The 15,405-nt window shown below is 36.3% G+C and overlaps 1 protein-coding gene across 2 annotated transcripts in view; it reads right to left on the bottom strand.

Annotated features, from left to right (window-relative positions):
• Positions 1–15,405, bottom strand: part of raraa (retinoic acid receptor, alpha a) — a 230,999-nt gene that overhangs the window by 187,925 nt on the left and 27,669 nt on the right. The window lies entirely within an intron of this gene.

Below are 15,405 nucleotides of genomic sequence, written 5' to 3'. Positions count from 1 at the left end.
TTTGTGAACAAAAAGGGGAGCCTAAGACAGACAATAGCAAGGAAGACAGGAAGAGAGGAAGAGAGTGAGACAAGAGATCATGAGAAGGGAAGAAGTGCCAGAAAAGAGGAGAAAAGACTGTGGAAAGAGTGTGAAAATAAAAACAGTAAATAATCACAGACAGCAATGAGGTTTTGATGGACTGTCTCACTGAATGTGTGTATTTCCATGGAAGTATATGAAACTGCCTTCAAGTGCTCCTGGGAAGTTTGAAAGAAAGTGATTTTGGTCAATAAAATGAAACTATGAAACAATTTCATACTTCTGTCACTATTTCAATTACTAGTGCAACAAAATCAGCAAACTGAATCTATTAGATTTCTGATTGATGCTTTACCTGTGTATTTTATCATTTTACAATGGTGACAGAGAATGATGGTAAATGTAGTTTGACCACACAAACCTGCCACCTCATAAACCTGAAGACTAAGTAACACTTTCCAAGGAAGTCTATAATAACTGCAGGGAACCATTAGCATGCCAAGTGATCTCAATGGCAGTTACTCGGTTACACATTGACCAGTGCTTGACACGTCTCCAAATCAGAAGGTTAGGGCTCAAAGAACATCCACAGTCTTCAACTGAGAGTTATTGCCACACAGCACAAAGGAGAGCCACATTGACAGCAATTACAGCTGAGGGTCTCGGTAAGCAAGTCTTTATTAGTGTTCCATATCCTGACACTGGAATTTTCATCCATTCTGCTCATGGGTCCTCTTGGATGAGAACCAGTGATTGTGAACAGGAACAAGCTATTCCTCACATGGACTGGCCAACGGTCTGGGCGTTGTGTTTTACACTCACAGAAAAGCATTTTTCTGTCACCAGCTTGCTGAACTCTAGTAATTGTGAAAAACAGGCGAATCTCAACATAACACCGACTGTTACGTAACAGTTGGGATCATTAATATGTACACCCCCAATATTTGCATATGCCAGCCCATGTTTAAGGCATTAGACAAGGGCAGCCAGTATTAACGTCTGGATCTGTGCACAGCTGAATCATCAGACTAGGTAAGCAAGCAAGAACGATAGCGAAAAATGGCAGATGGAGCAATAATAACTGACATGATCCATGATTACAGTACATGATATTTTTAGTGATATTTGTGAATTGTCTTTCTAAATGTTTCATTAGCATGTTGCTAATGTACTGTTAAATGTGGCTAAAGTTACCATCGTTTCTTACTGTATTCACGGAGACAAGAGAGCCGTCGCTATTTTCATTTTTAAACACTTGCAGTCTGTATAATTCATAAACACAACTTCATTCTTTATAAATCTCTCCAACAATGTGTAATGTTAGCTTTAGCCACGGAGCACCATCAAACTCATTCAGAATCAAATGTAAACGTCCAAATAAATACTATACTCACATGATCCGACGCATGCATGCAGTATGCATGACGAATATCTTGTAAAGATCCATTTGAGGGTTATATTAGCTGTGTGAACTTTGTAAATGCACTGTATTATAGTCGAGAGCTCGGGGGGGCAGGGAGGTTTAAAGGGGCCACAGCCTGAATCGGTGCATAGTTAATGATGCCCCAAAATAGGCATCTAAAAAAGTTAATTTAAAAAAATCTATGGGGTATTTTGAGCTGAAACTTCACAGACACATTCAGGGGACACCTTAGACTTATATTAACATCTTGTAAAAACTGGTTCTAGGGCACCTTTAATTATATATTGCGTTGTTAGCTTTTGTTTTAGCACATGTTTTTGACGTGTTCACCTAGATCAACAACATTTTCCTAGATGTTAAAAACAAGAAAATAATTGTCATTATGCGGTCATAAACAAAACTCAAACAGACTCTAGCATTATTCAATCTGTTCAGGACAATTAAGTATCATTTAAATCTATGCACTATCAGAGATGTCTTGAGCACTATTTTAAAGTAATCATCAAAGCTGCACCAAGCATCATGTAATTTCATTTAATATCTGTATCCAATCTACTGTTAATATCTTAAAAAATGTATTTGACTGCCATAAAGAGTTCCAAATCAATCACATGGGAAGAAGGATTTCTGGGGAGTTTCCAGTCAGCTGCATTCCTCCCACTGATCAAACAGATTGGGATATTACTGTTAGTGTGCCTCTTGTTCGTGTTTGCCAGAAAACAAGTGACTTCAGTTTGTTCCAGAGGTCGCAGCTGGTTATAGAAATTGGGCCGATGCCATGATACTGAAAATTAGCCATCAACAGGGATCATATTAATTGTCCGGCAGAAGAGAGGATGAACACGGAGCAGATTCCAGGCTTTATTACATCTGTAAGCCTGACTTTGTGACTGCAAACCCCAGAAGTGTCATTGCACACATTTCTCTGTCTATAATGTATCTTTCTTTTCCGTTCTGTTTCTCTTTCCATCTTCAGTGACAGGGTTACTCACTCTGTTCATGGGCTCATAACCTTTGACCTCACTTCCCTACTCACTGGCGATTTTGTTTCCTGTTTATCGTGCTAGACCCACTCCACGTCGATACCTTTCCTCTCTCCCTCTCTCTTTTACAACCTTCAAAAGGTCCTCCATCGAGACAAAATGGATTAACAAAGTAGAAGAAATGTGCGAAACAGCTCCAGCTTTGAGCATTAAGCATTACTTATTAATAGCTCCGCTCCTTCCAGCTGCTCTCACCAAATACACGCAACATCTTTGATCATAGCCACCCTTTACCCAGAAATGAACCCTTGTTTTTTAAAGTACAGCCAAATCCCTGTCTCATTCTGCACTGGAGGGTGGGAAATTGCATACATTTTTTATGTGGCCAGAGATTACTGGCAATGGGAGATAAAACTAAATTGTGAAGGCTCGGCTGCCATCATCTACATGTGTAGTATGATATTTGAGAAATGGAACTGAAAAGAAGAGATTCAAGAAGATCTCAGTGTGGAGGAATGGAAGCCATGTTGAATTGATTTTGGTTCCTCTGCGACTAAATTAACCGTATAATACATATGTTGTATGCATATATATATATATATATATATATATATATATATATATTCCGCGGAGAGAGCTGTTGTTCGTGCGGCAAGTTCAAACTAGACAGAAACACATTTAAGAGACACGGTACAGTCATACAGCATTTTACACAGCATTTTGCCACATAAATAATTATGGGGATAAGATATTGATCTGAGATTAAACTGATTTAAAATTGTACCTGTTTGTTATCTTAACCCATTACAGTGAAGCAAAACAATAGTCACAAAATGGCAGCAGCTGCGTTTCGAGAGAGCGAGTCCACGATACTGGATGACATAATTCAATAACTACACAAAATTTGACTGCTTTTTAATATTTTATTAGTGCACCAAACTCAAAACTTCCATGAGGAAAACCAATTCCTAACAAGCACATAGCGCTACAGACTTCAGTAACCCGGATGAGCCTGTGTTAGCTGTTTTCAGCGGTTGTTATCGGGGAATAATATACTGCTGGATGGCGCCATTGACCAATCAGAATCAAGTATTCCACAGAGCTGTGAAATAAATATATATAATTATGACTGTCAATGTTAACGTGTTAATGCATGCGATTAATTCAAAATCCTTAACGCTGCATTCACACGGGGCATCGCGTTAACGCTTCTCATTTTTCCTAGAAAGACTGTAAAAATTGCTACTGTGAAAAACAGTTAATTGGTTTACAGAAAGTTTCTGTACTATATACGGTGAATAACTATAATAGATCTAATGGTACATTTCATGTAATTTTACGGTAAAATATTGTTAAATTTACAGTTTTTGGAAGTGAAAAATAACAAGTCTATATTGTATAATTTACAGTGAAAAAACCGTAAATTGACATTCCCACAATTCCCTGCGTGACACTTCACATTTGATGTATTTTCGTTGAAATAACTCTGTTTCTTCTTAGTTTTTCTTAGATTTTTCTAATCAGTTATGTACATTAGGGTTTTATGTTACATCTAATGTTGTTAAATTAATGTTTATTGCATTTTTAAAATTTCATTTGTGTTACCATGATAGTGTTTAGTGTTTGTGTGAATGACACTGTGTGCACCTTCTATATATTAGTATTGTCCTTCTCAGCTTGTGGAAAAGCTGCTCATGATACTTCAATAGGTTAGTAAATTAACATTATATCAGTTAATGAAATATGTTTTTTTTTACTGTAAATTTAACAGGATTTTTTTTTTTTTTTTTTACGTTGCTACCATATGTTTTACGGTAAAGTTCTGGAAACCACAGCTGCTGTTTTTTTTACAGTGCAGAGATGGCAGAGAGAATTATTCATTCCAGTGTCCATTAGTGTCTTAGTGCTTATTACCAGTGTTATTCCAGTTTCGCTTTAAAACTCAAACTCTCTCTGAAGAGCGCGAGCCCTCCCGCATCGCGCTGTTCCTGTCTGAACGGAACGTCGAAACATCCTACTGCTGTATGGCCAGATGATATGAAAACTGTTTCTCGGCTGGATAAAGCAAACCAGCTTCTTGCTATGAAAGTTTTGATAAATGAGGATTGCAATCAAAGTAAAGATGATAGCGGTGACGTACAGAAGCACGCTTGAGTCCGTTATACTGATGCACAAACAAATCATGTATGAGCGCTCTCGATGCACTGATCTCACATTGTATTTATGCACAGACAGATTTCAGTACATTCAAGTTGTTTTCACACACATTCAGGATAATGTTTGGATTTGTCTGGGTTTTGTCTTGTTTGTGTATGTTGCTGTGTACTTTAGTATATATGCAGGTCAAGGCGGTTGGTTTAGGTTATTTTTTTGGCATCTCCATGTGGTCCTGTTCAGTATTGCAACTTGGCTTGTCTTACATAAATGTATGAATTATATGAAATCATATCATTTGGTTATCTGGTGTCCTTTTGGAGTCTGCAAGTGTCCTTTTTTGGAAAGACATCTAAATTTATCTTGAAAAAAGCTGAAAAATACAGTTTTGTGACTGTATGCTTAATTTCACGATAAGTGTGCGATTAATTGCTATTTAAAAAAATAATCAACAGACAGCCCTAATTGTTAAAATCACGCCTTCCCGGACTCCAGTTCCCACAATCCTCTTTGTCTGAACACCTGAACTCACTTCCCTTATCAGCCTTCCTGCCATTTTCCTGGATTCCCTGCACCTGTTGTCTTCGTCAGCACTCGCTTTAAGTTGGATTCACTCCCTGCACTCCTCTGTCAGTTCTATTTTTTTGTTTAGATGTGTTGTGTTGATGTAACTCTCCTTCGTGTAAATAAAAGCCCTTATTTTGTGGATTTCCGAATACTCCTCGTCTCTACAGCAACACCCTGTAACACTTATAATATATATATATATATATATATATATATATATATATATATTTTTTTTTTTTTTTTTTTTTTTTTTTCAGGATAGGTAAATAATTTTACAATTTTTTTTTTTTTTTTTTTTTTTTTTTTACAAATGTATATCATTGCTATCAGGCAGAAACCTTGTATCTCAAAAAAAAAAAACGCTATACTTCTCAGGTAATGGAAAAAAATATATATTTTGATCACATATCCATAAGAAATCTGTGAAGTGGGAATATATCATTCTATTTCAGATGGAGATTATGAAGTGAATTATGTGTTTTCCCATGGGAGTGATTTATTTTTGACATACTTCTTGTGTTTAGGTTAAAAGATTTGCATCTTTGTAAATGAAATGCTGCATCAAGAGGTCACCTGAAAATGACAGGACCAGTGGCTCGGCAAGCAACACAACAGACAGACTCAATATTCCACATAGATGAACAACGCAGCACCTCAGCGGCCAAACTTCGTCCTATTAGATGCTCCTTCAATTTTCTCCGCCCAGCACTTTCCAGAGAGAACATGAGGAGTGAAAGTGAGGCACTGCCTTTTGAAACATGCCCAATCACGCTGAGAGGACCACAAGCATCCATCAGAGTGATAACGCTGATAAACAGCGGGAGACAGACGTGTCTAGAGACCCCTGAGGAAGTGTTACTATATACTCCAGGGTGCAAGATATAGAATTTCACACCCGAAAAGAAACTATAAATATTTCATGATGTGATGTGTTATGATGTAAAGCAGACTGCGTATTGCCTTTGAGGAATTCTTCAGATTTTGCTTCATATGCGGCAGATTTGACTTTTAGACTGAAGTTTTCAGACTAATTTATGGCAAGACAAAAGCTTGTGCTTCGCTAACAGCCATAACATAAATGTACTGTACTGGCTTACTTTTTATATTTTTAATTTTAGATCTTAACAATTTCTCCCTCCCTACATTGATATGCAGACTATTACATTATAACAACAATGTTTTTTTTTTTCATATTGTAATTATATTCACAACTAGAGTGGTGTTAGGCATGTCACAACTGTTTTGGTGTCACAACTAGAGTGCTGTTGGGCACCGTTAGGCTGGATTGCTCTATCAAGAACAGCAACGATCCTATATCTGTATTATAAATGATAATAAATGTGCACATTTTTCCTCATTAAAAAGTATAACAGAAGAATGAACAAACAATACATGAAGACAAATGAATAGAAAGTGTACACAAACATGCACACTGTCAAACCCTTAACATTGAACCAAGTCTGATAAAATCAGTAACATGCAATTTGAACTGAAATAAAATGTCACTCAGTATGATGCTTTGAGTTGTTTTCTTTAATCCTCACAAACTTGTACCATGGTAACAATAGTTTCTGCCAAAAAATAGAGTTACTATAGTTTTTGTTACTACAATAAACCTGTACCAACATGGTATTAGCCAAGAAGATAAAAGCATTTCAGAGTTTCAAAGCTGATACCATGAATTTAATGTAGGCCTTGCAACAATAACTGTGGATAACTATGGGATATGTATCACACAGGAATGGAGACAGAAAACTAAGAAATATATACTGTACAAATATATAAGAAATACTTATGTGCTCAGTTATAGCGGCGAGTGGGAATGACAAGCTGAATAACAGCTGGCTGTATTACCTCAGCACCTGGCAAAAGACATATTATTGTTTCTTTGCCTCACAAATGATATTGCAGAGTGATATCAACCTAAAAAAGTGCCAAAAGACCCTTCCAATAGCACTTAGTCTCAGTTCAGTGTGACAGTCTCACACTGTAGTAGCCCAAACTGCAAAAGACAGTGGACTAAACATAGTGTGTTAGCCAGTTTGACAAAACTCAAGCAGGCAGATACTTTCAAAAAGATAGACCGCAAGTGGTGCTCGAGCACCTGCCCTTTTGGCTTCTGACTGGATAAGTGCCCTTTTTGCAAGATGTTATTTGTTTATATTTTAGCTTTTATTTCAGTTTGCCCCTTGGCAATAATTCTCAATTATACGGAAGAGGATTAGGGCCAAGCAATAATAAAAAAATAAAACCATCTCGAGATTAAAGTTGTTAAATTTTGAGAAAAAAATCGTTAAATTTCTAGAAAAAAGTCGAAATAAAATGTTGAGAATAAACTCGTTTAATTACGAGAATAAACTTGTTAAATTTCAAGAAAAAAGTCGAGATAAAATGTTGAGAATTAACTCGTTAAATTACGAGAATAAAACTCGTTAAATTTTGAGAAAAAAGTTGAGATAAAATGTTGAGAATAAAGTCATTAAATTACGAGAAAAAAAACTTTAAATTATGAGAACAAATTCGTTAAATTATGAGAAAAATGTTGTTACATTTCGAGAAAAAAAGTCGAGATAAAATGTTGAGAATAAAGTCATTAAATTACGAGAAAAATGTTGTTAAATTACAAGAACAAATTCGTTAAATTATGAGAAAAATGTCGTTAAATTTTGAGAAAAAAAGTCGAGATAAAATGTTGAGAATAAAGTAATTAAATTACGAGAAAAATGTCGTTAAATTACGAGAACAAATTCGTTAAATTATGAGAAAAATGTCGTTAAATTTCGAGAAAAAAAGTCGAGATAAAATGTTGAGAATAAAGTCATTAAATTACGAGAAAAATGTTGTTAAATTACGAGAACAAATTCGTTAAATTTATGAGAAAAATGTCGTTAAATTTCGAGAAAAAAAGTCGAGATAAAATGTTGAGAATAAAGTCATTAAATTACGAGAAAAATGTTCGTTAAATTACAAGAACAAATTCGTTAAATTATGAGAAAAATGTCGTTAAATTTCGAGAAAAAAAGTTGAGATAAAATGTTGAGAATAAAGTAATTAAATTACGAGAAAAAAGTCATTAAATTACGAGAACAAATTCGTTAAATTATGAGAAAAATTACGTTAAATTTTGAGAAAAAAAGTCGAGATAAAATGTTGAGAATAAACTCATTAAAATATGAGAAAAATGTTGTTAAATTATGAGAATTTTTTTCGAAATTTAACAAATTTGTTCTCGTAATTTAACGACTTTTTTCTCATAATTTAATGACTTTATTCTCAACATTTGATCTCGAAATTTAACAAGTTTTTTCTCGAAATTTAACAACTTTAATCTCGAGATGGTTTTATTTTTTTATTATTGCTTGGCCCTAATACTCTTCCGTACAATTAAGTTTGTGCCCGACAACTACATTTAAGTTCTAATTCAGCAAGAGCTGCGAAAATCTACTGTGGTATGAATGGTCTAGCAAAATCTCTAGAGGTTAACACCTTTCTACCTGTGATGTGATATTCCATCATACCATTCTAGCTGCAATAAGTCAAAAACTATTTATAAGAAAGGAACTGCATGCTGTTCTAGTGGGAATGAGATGAATCGATACCCAGGGAATCAGATAGACACTGAGACAAAAAGACAGACAGACGATTTCTCACAACTATCAAGGCCAGATATCAGGTGGGCCAATTGTCTTCTGTTTGAGACAGTGCTGATGAGCTGTTGACAAGGAGAGAGACTCAGCTGGAGAAAATCTTTCCCGCCGGAGCAACGGGAGCGAGAATCCTGCCGTGCATCTGTAATAGTCTTCATGACTCGAGGCCTCCACAGGAGAGAGCTGCCTCTGTTGTATTTTGCTAACTTTGCTGCTGACTTGCAAGTCTGGAAAGTAGAGCGAAATACAACAGATTGTGCTGTGCGTTCCAGCAGCATGGCAGATCAGAGGGAATTCTGCTCTCTGTTTCAGAACAGCACTAAAGAGAGTGGAGAAACAGACTCTGGCAAAGACAGAGAAAGTCAATTTTAAATATTCCATGTTCTGGTGCATTCAGGAGAGAGAAAAACCCAAGCAACTCTCTCTGTAATCTCAGACATAATGGGGTGCCCGGGAGGGACTCTATTACGCAACCAAATGCTAATGTCCGTTTCAGGACATTTACATGATGTTTATTCCTAATGAGACCCTCTTAGCCACACCTTTCATTTCAAAGTGCATCATGATTTCACACTAGTTAAGAACTATTCTTACATTACTTTCATCACTTAGAGCTAAGCTGTGCGAGATGGCTCAATTGGTCTCATGTGACACTGGGTGTTGATGTGCTGAATTTAACAGTCAGTGGCCACATACAGTACACACTGCAGCTAAATAGGGCTCTCACTTCTCTTAGTGCTTATTGCCATTCTGTTTGATTATTTACAGAAATGCCAACAATCAAATCACTCTAGACAAAATCAGGAACAATAGTCAGTTTCATTAAATCTATTTAATGTGTACAGAACAAGCAAACAGCTAGTTTGCCCACATCATCTGTACACAAAAAGTATGATCATTTAGGGGATTCTGTTAAATTGATTGAGATTTGATTAAAATACAGTTGGCACTCCTTTTTTAAAAGCTTAAAGGGATAGTTCACCCAAAAATGAAAATGATCTCATGATTTTCGTAATCCATACGGCTCCAGGGGGTTACAAAGGCCTTCTGAAGCAAATTAGTAAGAAAAATATCCATATTTAAAACTTTATCAACTTTAATCACTAGCTTCTGGCAGAAAGCCGTACACATTGATTTACTGCGAAAGAGTAACCCTTGACCCGACGCATGACACACTGACGAATGCGGAAGAGCAAAGGATAGAGCAAAACAAAACACCAGTCACGAATCCAAAGTCTAAAACGAGAATTTTTAAAGAGAAAATTAAAGGATTTTAATATAAGAGAAGAGGAACTTGAGTTTGTTGCCCAGCCCTATTTGTTTGAACTGAGAGACGCGCCTAAGTTTACGCTACTCCTACATCCTACATTGCATCAGTGGTTACTCTTTCGCCGAAAACCAATACGTACAGCCATATGCCAGAAGATAATTATTATAGTCAATAAAGTTTTAAATATGGATATTTTTCTTACAAAAACACATTGATTTGCTTCAGAAGGCCTTTATTAACACCCGTGGAACCATGCGGATCAGTTTTATGATGGATGGATGCACTTTTTGGGGGGTTCGAAATCTCACGCCCCCTTCACTACCATTATAAACCTTGGAACAGCCAGGATGTATTTTAATATAACTCGGATTGTGTTTGTCTGAAAGAAGATAGTCATATACACCTAGGATGGCTTGAGGGTGAGTATATTATGGGATAATTTTAATTTTTGGGTGAACTCCCTTTCCCTTTAAACCAGTTCTAGAATCTGTACACACTTAGTTCAGTTATTTATAGGAGTGGCAACTGCATACCTTTAAAAAATTCAGGCTGTCACAATCAAAGTTTTATTCAGTCTGCTAGTGTCAATGAAACTGAAACAAGCAACTTGTTACAGTGACATAAGTGTGAGACAATTCAGAGAGAACATGGAGAAATGTAGCATGATAACGTTCAATTTACAAATTGTATGAATGTCAATTTCTACATTAATACATCTCTGATAGTTAATATTATTTTGGGCGAAAAAACTGTTGCAATGCAATGCACACCTCTGCTGCAATGCAATTTCTGGGGTTTAATTTTAGGGACCATTGGGACTGTTGCATGCTGCAAAGGGGCATAATTGGCCTCTTGGATCTCAGAGAAATTCCTTGTTCTCTTTGGCCAAGTCTCAAAAGCCAAGGGAGGATATTTTCTTTTCAACACGTAGGTACGATAAATATGATTCCATCCAAACTCTGTGAACATACACAATGTTTCTTTTGATGATCAAAGCTTTTGCTTATTAGTTCATAAGACTTCACAAGACTTCATTATAACTGATGCACTGTACAAGTGCATCGGTTATACCCAGCTAAATATTTCTCTGTGAGAACCCAAGCCATCAGGACAGAAAGGCAGAGGTCAAACCAAAGATGTTCATCCGTAACACTTTACAATAAGGTTCATTAGTTAACTACATTAGTTAACATGAACTACTAATGAACTGCACTTTGAACAGCATTTTGTGAACTATTAATTTCAACATTTACTAATACATTATTTAAAATCAAGAGATGTATTTGTTAACATTGATTAATGCACTGTGAACTAACATTGAACAAACAATGAGCAGCAGTATTTTTATTAACTAACATTAACAAAGATTAACAAATACAGTAACAAATGTATTGCTCATGGTTAGTTCATGTTAATTAATACATTAACTAATGTTAACAAATGAACCTTATTGTAAAGTGTTACCATTTTACCTGATAAATTTGATCATAAAAGTAGTGAGTCTTCTTAAAAGTATGACTCATATATGAGTCATACTATACTAAGCAAACAACAAGTGCGAGTGATCCTCACCCATGAAAAACTCATTGCAATATTATGGTGGTTCTACAGAAGAAACTATGTGAAAAGACAAAAATCGCTTTTGCATTGGCAGTGACAGCTCCCTGTTGTCTATCTAAACACACCCACAGAAAAGCAGAGGTCACAAGACAGGGTCAAGGGTCAGAGAGTTAACCTTCTTAAGACATTTATCAATCCTCCACAAACAAATAACCACAAAAACCTGCCAAAAATAGTTCAGCAACATTGTGAAATGAACACTGGGAACAAACTGCAGGCAGTTCCCTACAGTTATGTTTCAGTATATGGCAAGGGGAAAAAAATTAATAAGAACCTGCTGGTAGCGTACCAGTCTCCAGTGGAAGAAAATGCCCAGCTTATATTAAACACAGTTAAGAGCTGCGTCATTGTGTGCTCTTTTCAATGATTCGTGGTCTGGATTGAATCAGAAGTTCAAAACGCTGCCAATTACACTACTAAAGCTGGCAATTTACACATATAAGAGCGGTTAAAATTACATACTGCTCAACATGCATTTTTCCAAAAAGAAAGCTGAATGTTAAAACTATATATAGTTGACATGCAAAACTTTTGGACAGCCAACATGTCCTGTGGTGTGACATGCTATACTCCACAAAACATTTAAAATTAAGCCTGGAGCTTTTATGACATTTTATGATATTAAGTGAGACTATTGAACATTTGTACTTTTAAAAATTAATTTATCACACCAAAGGACCATTTCACATGAATAATATGGTGTGCATTACACAATTTTAATGCATAACATGCAGCATTAAAATTGTGTAATGCACACCATATTCATTCATGTGAAATGGTCCAGAACAAATGTTTTAAAAGTACAAAAGACGCTGTTATTGAAGTCAGATTTTGTGCTGCAAAATCTGACTTCATCTGTGCAGCGTCTCTCTACAAATAGCGAAGCTGTGAGTTTAATCAAACTCAGTGATGTTACCACCTCTTCACTAACGAAATATAATGTAGGGATTTGGTAACAAAGCTACTTTATTCATAAATGTGGCGGGGCAGCATTGACAACAAGTTTCTGTCCTGAATGTTTCTGTGTGCGTGTATGATTCACTGAAGGCAAAGCATTAATATAGAACGGTGATTAAACTGATAGGAACAACCTGTGCATTACCCAGTTCTAATGCACACCTTCCAGAAAATCAGAATTGAGTATTCAGACAGACTATGGTATAAATAATCTACACTTTCCCTTATACTGTCATTTGTATGTTCTGTTCTGTTTTGGTTTAGTTCTTGTTCCTGTACCTGTTTCTATTGTTCCTATTTTCCTGCTAGTTAGTTTCCTTGGTTACTGATTGTTACACACCTGTTTCAGTTTCTGTTGATTAACATCCTCTTGTGTATTTAAGCCTTTGGTTCTCATAGTTTTTGTTCAGTGTTGATTGTCATTTGAGGTTTATGTGGTTGTTTGATGTATTTCCTGTGTTTCCTGAGTGTTATAAAGTGTTGTTATTAAAGACTGTTTTTGCTGGATTCTCCTATGATGTGTGATTTACTACATCTTCCTGATCCAATCTTAAAGGGTTAGTTCACCCAAAAATGAAAATTCTGTCATTAATTACTCACCCTCATGTCGTTCCACACCCATAAGAAACTTTGTTCATCTTCGGAACACAAATTAAGATACTTTTGATTAAACCCAATGGCTCAGTGAGGCCAGCAAGATAATTAACACTTCAGATGCCCAGAAAGCTACTAAGACATATTTAAAACAGTTCAATGTGACTACAGTGGTTCAACCATAATAGTTATGAAGCAACGAGAATACTTTTGTGCGGCAAAAAAAAACAAAATAAAGACTTTATTCAACAATATCTAGTGATGGGCGATTTCAAAACACTGCTTCATGAAGCTTCGAAGCTTTACGAATCTTTTGTTTCGAATCAGTGGTTCGAAGTGTGTATCAAACTGCCAAAGTCACGTGATTTCAGTAAACAAGGCTTCGTTAAGTGTTTCGAAATTTCAATGATTCACCACTGAGGGGTGTGACTTTGTGTCTTAGTAGCTTTCTGGGCATCTGAAAGTGTTAATTATCTTGCTGGCAATGGAGGCCTCACTGAGCCATCAGTTTTTATCAAAAATATAGTATAATCTAGTAATTTGTGTTCTGAAGATGAACGAAGGACTTATGAAGGAACGACATGAGGGTGAGTAATTACTAACCTTAACCCTAATGTCTAACTAACCCTTTAATGTCCATGGACATGTTATGCATCAACCATCAAAACCTTCAGACTAAAGCTAACAAACTCATAAACAGACCCATACAAAAGAGTTACAGAAGAGTTGTTTTGTAATACTAAGAAGAACATAACTGCAGTGGAACGTGACGTTGGCGTTGACGTTGAAAATTAACAAAAAAGGCAGGCTTCACCCCTCCACAGAGCATCTCCAAAAACATTTTTGCTGAAAGATTCGTTTGTCTCAACGGAGCGCTTGCGTTATTCTCCTGAAGCATCAGCATTCATGAAGTCGTTACAGTATCAATTACAAACGGCTGAAAATATTTGCGGCTGCCAAGATGGGAGATTGTATTAGAACAAAGAGCGTGAGAGGAGAGAACTGTTTGTGGTTTTATCTAGTGTCAAATGAGTTCTGACATATGGCTTTAGATTGGATGATCGGGACATTGGCCAGTAGCTACTACACAAGACACCGTTGTGCCCATGCATCAGAAAAGTGGGTTGAGGCGAGAAACATGCAAACCACAGTAAACAATGTGGAGGAAGATGCTCACAGTGCAGTTTCAAAGAGGGGGACATCCCTCGCAAAACGCCACGGATACAACAAACACAGAGTGTGATCAGAGGAGAACATTGCCTGAGACAAAGACTGACAGAAAAAGTAACACTTCTTCTATTGTGTGAAACTTTAACAGCAATTTGTCAACATTGATTTGCAAAACTTAACGTGGGTTGCTATGGCTGCTGTTGGAAATGTGTGTCAGGCGCTAGAGTTAATGGGAGTTTAAAAATGAATTATGGCAGGGAATTTGATGAAGGCACTATTGAAAACTGTGTTGTGGGAGTACCAAACATCAGGGAGTGATAAATTTTGTCACATTTTCACATGAGCGGGCTCGCTTTACCGTGCACTGATTACGTTCCATTTAAAAAGAAATTGTTTTTAAAAAGCTCCCAGTGAAGGACAAAAAGACTTGCTCTGTAATTGAAAAATCCACGTCTCTTTCGCCAGGAATTTTTGAAGGTTGATCCAGTTGGATTGTAACAAATGTCACCAGTAAGTATCATTATGTCCTTTACAGCTGTAGGAGACAGCCACAGTCTTTCTTTGGACTTCCCTTTTGGACATATTTTATTCCCGCTTCTTATGCTCCAATTAATTGGGTTAAAAATGGAAGGGCGTAATATCCATTGACACACACATGCATTGTTAAAATCAGTTTGTGCATCTGAGACAGTGTAACCATGGAGATGAGGTTATATTTTCCTCTTGAAACCAGTGCTTTGACACTTCATCAGTTAACATTTATAACATAAGTAGAATGGATTACTTTCTGAATTAAAAATAAAAACTCCAGCCAACTTTCCACACCTAAAGGCTAGAATGAACTACACAATTTTTGTACAGGTTTTTTCCCAGTTGCCGTCTGAACGAGTTGCTGAAAGTCATAACCAGTGTGCAGATATTTGGCAGTCGGAATTGACGTATTTCACAGAAAATCAAGTATATGATGGGCACAGATGCCAATTTTTCTTTTCAGTTTGA

This window comes from Megalobrama amblycephala, linkage group LG20, assembly GCF_018812025.1.
Source record: "Megalobrama amblycephala isolate DHTTF-2021 linkage group LG20, ASM1881202v1, whole genome shotgun sequence".
Lineage (NCBI taxonomy): Eukaryota > Metazoa > Chordata > Actinopteri > Cypriniformes > Xenocyprididae > Megalobrama > Megalobrama amblycephala.
Note: the sequence above shows the minus strand (reverse complement) of the source record. Positions and strands in the feature narration are given on the sequence as shown.